The sequence below is a fragment of the Scaptodrosophila lebanonensis genome, unplaced genomic scaffold (assembly GCF_003285725.1).
Source record: "Scaptodrosophila lebanonensis strain 11010-0011.00,11010-0021.00 unplaced genomic scaffold, SlebRS2 tig00000001-arrow-pilon, whole genome shotgun sequence".
Lineage (NCBI taxonomy): Eukaryota > Metazoa > Arthropoda > Insecta > Diptera > Drosophilidae > Scaptodrosophila > Scaptodrosophila lebanonensis.
Window position 1 is genome coordinate 6,976,094 of NW_022060529.1, and position 5,849 is coordinate 6,981,942.

Here is a 5,849-nt window from a genome sequence, read left to right on the forward strand (position 1 = left end):
TCATTGCTTCAAATATAAGGGCCCCCAACTTCTTACTATAGTTAGGGATCGTTTAATCCATTTAATCTACAAGTAGGTTGTTGATAAACAAAGTATGAAGCTGCATACTTTTTGAATTTTAGCGAAAAGAGACATTGTTTAAATTTCTTGTTTAGAGTTTCTCTTCATTTATTAAATAAACCTATTCAATTATAGTAGTATGTAATTAAAGTTTCTATTCTAATGCGTGTAAAATAACTGGCAGACCAACAAACAAACATCGCCAAGTCAAACAAATAACATTCATTCATTATGTCAATTAACACAACTCCAACCCAAAACAAACACAAATAATCGACAAATGCAACAACTTGCTACAATAATAGACCGAATGTATTTAAAATCTGGCGTTTAAGCACGTCCACACACTCCACTATCAACACATTTCAATTAATTGAATGCATACACAGCTCATTGTCGAGTCAATCAGGGCAAGCCCATGAGCATCTAAATGGCTTCACTTATTTATTTGCATGTCCGCTTAAAGTGTCAAATCAGCCAAGAGGCAAATACAAATAAGCACACAAACAGACATACGAGTACATGCTCGTCTGTATAGTATACTACATACATACTATATTTCCTTTTTCCAACTCCCGACTGATTGTGAATGACACTTGTAAATCACAGAGACTCCTGACTGTTTGCCTAGAATTTATCACAAACACACAAGCTCGTAGTACACATCCTTGTCAGCTGACTGTTCTATGCAGTTAGCAATGCCTTTTTGATTTTCGTTTATACTTTTATCATAACTCGCAAAATTCATGCACAAATATGTCATCTTGTTGCTCCGTTTACTCATTTACAAATATTCAAACATTTTCCTATGCAAATGGGCCAATCAAAACTATTTATTTTGTAAATACAATTTTCAAATTTTTAGAGTAAATAATTCACGGATATCCTTATATCCGTAAAATAATTGATTTAAAAAAAAAGGTAAAGTGATTGTATTGTAAATGATTAAAAGCCTTTGTAATTTTTGTGGATTTTGTTTGTTATAGAAATAGAAATACAAGCACACAAGCTTGTAGCTTTCAGTTCTCGATTCACACTTTGATTTGCTTTAGTTCATGTTTATGAACATCATTAGCTACACTTCACCGATATTCAGCTCTTCACATATAATAACTATTTATTTTTTATTTTTTTTAGCTAAGAAAGTTCTCTATATTGTTTAACATTATAAGATATACGAGTATAAAAACCAAGTACATATATACTTGTACTTGTACATTCTATATGGAAATAATAATCTTTATATTGGATTAAGCAGACCTAATTTAAAATTGCAATCCATTTACATTACTTTAAAATGTATGTATTAGCATATGTAACTAAATACTAACAAAAATTTAGAGTTAGAGTAACCAAAGTGCCAACCTCTGCCAGCGTCTTGTTCTATAACATCTTTCCCTATTTATGCTTTACCATATTATAACCACACGGTTATTGAATAGTGATTGAATCAGCTGTCAAGCCTCACCTTCGCAGTGCAACTGCGGGAATCAGCTTCTTTAAATTTCAAATGCATTTTCTGCAGATAATCAGTTACAAAACACATGCTCGAAATCCACTTACCTTTATAAAATAAATAATTAAATAACTATCAATTAAAGTTCACACCACATTTGAACACTTTGAAAGCATAATCCCTATACACATATATGTGTGTGTATAGGTTTGATCTCAATGTGGTATACTGCAATGTAACGCATAGTTGTTGTGCTATTTGCACTTGCCCTCGTTGTACCGGCTTTTGTTGTTGTCTTCTGGGAAATTTTGTGTCAATTTCGAATGCAAATCCACTTAATTAAAGCAATTTGAATGCAATTTTACGTCTTCAGCATGTGTTTCGTCTATTAAAAATGCATTAACGCACACAGGCACAAAGCACCCAGGCATACTCGTACACATGCACAATTATACACCAGCATTCATTTAAAGAGGTGCACCGCTGTATAGGTCCACTCTATATGAAGGCCTTCACTTTATAAAATCGACTCACTTTTAAGTAACACTAACTTATATTGTGCGATTAACGCTAAGTACATAACTGTGAAAAAGTACAATTATGCTATAGTACGATCAGACTGGCAAATATAATATAAGCTTACTTACAAAAAATATTCTCCACTTCAAATACAACTGGTTTCGTTGACAAATAGGGCCTGCCCTATTTAAGTGACTGTGAGTGTTGAAGAAGCACTGGTATTGTAGTTGAAACATTTGGTGTTTCCCAGCTGCAGTTAAATATATTTCAACTAACTAGCTAACTAACTAGTATGTTGCCAAGAAGCTGATGGAGCTCTGGAGAAAAAGTTTCGCTTCAGCAACACTTTACGACGCATTTGACAAATGTATATTGCATAGACACCACCTGACATGGCAGATGTAATAAACACAGGCCGCGATAATTTAATGCCGCTCTTACGGCAAGCGGATTAAATTTGTAATGAGAGAGTATTCAAAAGCGTTTGTGTCACTTAAAGGCTTGTAAACGCACACACTATGTGCACGCAACTGTTATGAAATATTTAGGAAGAAAAAATGTGCGCCTGTGTGTGCCTGTTTGTGAGTGTGTATGTGCATCTGTGTATTCATAAAAACAAACACACTAAAGGGGCGCATATGCACGCGTCTTGCGCGGTATGCAATAAACGTTTTACGTGCTCATAAAAATCAACTTGCGTGTTAGAAATAAAAGAGGAAAATATGTGGAAACGTTTGCCCTTTTATCCATATACATGTATGGCTAAGCCAAAAACAGACCTGAGCCTAATACGTTTTAAATAGCATGAAATACCATAGGTAGCCATTAGTCAATGTGAGTACAAACACTGATGTCCCACTGTCTGCCGTTGTCCAAATAGGAAAATAAGTACACATGTGTCTATGTCGGTTTGGCTGCTTAATGACACTCAAAGGCAGACAAATATACACATGTACTATATATACACGTATGTAGACATATTTGCACAAGAACAGCTTAAGAAATGTCATACAAGAAATGCAACGTTCTTCAGGAGATCCATGATGCTTTGATATAAATGAAGAGTTGCTAAACAGCACGTAGGGGGGATTTAATCGCAAAGGAAATAAACGCCCTGAAATACACTACAATTTTAAGTTTGGAAGAATCTCTAAGTTTCTAAAACTATAATTTGTTTTAATACATTCTTGCAACCTCCAATGGAAATTTTCGTCAATCTAGACGATGGGTTTGTTAACTCTAGAAAAGCAATTATGTAGAACGGAATATCCTATATAAGCATTTTACTCTGCACATCGTCCTCAAAAAGCATAAGCACTAAGTTGGCTTGCCTTTCTAAGCCCAGACGATAGTTGCAGGGCATAAGAAGAGCTGCTTGAGGACGCAATCAAAGCAATAGCAGCAACACTTCAGGTGCCGAGCTGAGCATAAACATTCGAGCGTCACTTAAGCCAAGCGCAATGTCAAGCCTGTAATACGTTCATACCTGCTTCACATATGCATGTCTGCAAATTTGCGAGCGCTTTGGCCTGTGTATGTTGGCCATTAATGCATTTAGTTGGTGCCGTCGTTGGCTTCGTCATCGGCATCATCATCATCGTCATCGTCACAGCCCCACGCTCATTTTGTTTGCATAGGGTCCAAGCAAACGAGTTTCCAAGAGCTGCGAACAGCGACAGCTGTGCACCCAACAACTGAAATGCTAAGAGCTGCAAGGACACGAAAGAGCAGAGCTCCAAATGCTTGCATGTGGATGTGTGATGGTACATGAGGGAGGGTTGTGTGCGCTCGGCTAATTCGAGTGCAAAGAAACAAGCAAAGTACAAGAATTTGTGCAAGCCGCTTAGCGAATATAAACAAACGCTTAAAAAGAGTACAAAGGTTAAGGTTATTTAGTCAAGGGCTCTAGCCATCATTTGAAAAAAACAAAAAAGAAAAAGGGCTTTTAAAAAGCAAGGGATTTTAAAATTGTTATTCATATTATATAATAATATTATTTTCTTTTTAATAATTTTAATGTACCACTCTAACATTTGAAATACTTTATGAGGAGAGCAAACAACGACACATGGAACTTTATTCAACAGCACATTTTTCCACTCACTCCCCTTTTAAGGTTGGCTTAAATATTGGATTCGATCCGCTCCCGAAAATAGTCTTGCCTTGTGCTTTTGCGAATTACGATTAGGCTTATTATTAAATAACAACTAATCCAACAGCATGCAGTTGAATTTTAAACCATTATAACGAACTGCTAGAACAAAAAATCATTGAAATGACAAAACACAGAAGCAGCAATGCCACTGCCAAAAACAGTGGCTACGGGAAACGCAGCTGGTGCAACCGTTGCTGGTAGTGGCGAGCTTACATCAGTACACGGACATAAATCCTGACATTAAACCACATATGCCGACAAATTGTAATGACAGTTTGTCATGCGTGCGGCGCCAAATGTGATAAAAGTCAGTAAGGCGACAAGTTGCCGACGCTAATTTGATTGTTGTGCCACTGGATTTTCAGTATTTTTCCACTCAGCCAGTGCCGCTGTATACGGAATTTGGCCGGCAGCGTTTTTCCGGCGAAATGAAAACCAAAAATGTGGCATACTTGCGGGCTGAACTTCATTTATTATTCCAGACACAAGCCAAACCAACCAAAAATATACACACACAACCTAAACATACATATTGTTGCTGTTGCTTGCACAATATTTCATTTTCAATTTTATGACCCAAAAATTTGACGAATCTGAGACAATACATCCGGCGGATGTCTACGGTGAAAATCAATGCATCTCTAATGAACATCTTCCTGAGGAGCTGCTCTGGGTGAGTGAGTGTGTGTGTGAAACTGTCCAACGCATGTGGCAACATTGTTGGGCAACTGAGTGTTACTTTCCAACAGAAATTGCTTTGTAATTTGAATTTGATTCTGGCAGACAATTTCGAATACGGAAATTGGAAGCTCACGATGCAAAACTTCAGTGTAAGCAAACGACTCTGCAAATAATTACAAACAACACACACATATTTGGCAGTTGCCTTGGTAACAACAACAATAGAAACGACAACAACAACGCAAATACAAATAAAGTTTTATGCACTGCAGTCTATAAAATAGAGCAACAAGCTACGCAAATTCGCGCTGCTGTTAAGAAACTTTCGTGGTTTCAGCATTTGCCAAATTGACTGACAATACAATTGCAGACACACACACACCTATACGTGTATATACAACACTAACACATATATAGGCGCAGACGCAGACGCAGACCGCCTGTCCAATGCACCTTGTGCTCACTTAAATATCCACTTTCGCAAAATTCACAATTCGAAAATAGGAGTGCGGCAGCCGCAAGTGCATCCTGGCTTGCGGCATGCAGCTCCACTGTGCACAGTGGGTAAAATTACTAATACATATTATACTGTGAAATGTAGGGACATATCGTGGACATAATTGATCCAAAAATAACATGATTAATATAAACATTTTACAAATAGCTTATAATTGAGATTGTAATTTAAAATTTTTTTAATTTTCATCAACTGAAGGAGAATTATGCAAATGGAACCCGCTGTTCATGTATATCTCATATATATACTTGTACATATATATACTTGTACATATATATACTTGTACATATATTTTTTTATAACCTAACATCTGATACGTATTCGTTAGGCTCGCAGCTTTCTCGCATCCAGACTATTTAGGTTTCATACTATAGCGTATCATAGCTTGCAGGCATTTACCACTGCACGCGCTCCCATTTAATTGGAGTGAAATAGCGTTGTGTATCGGCATCCAATTGCAA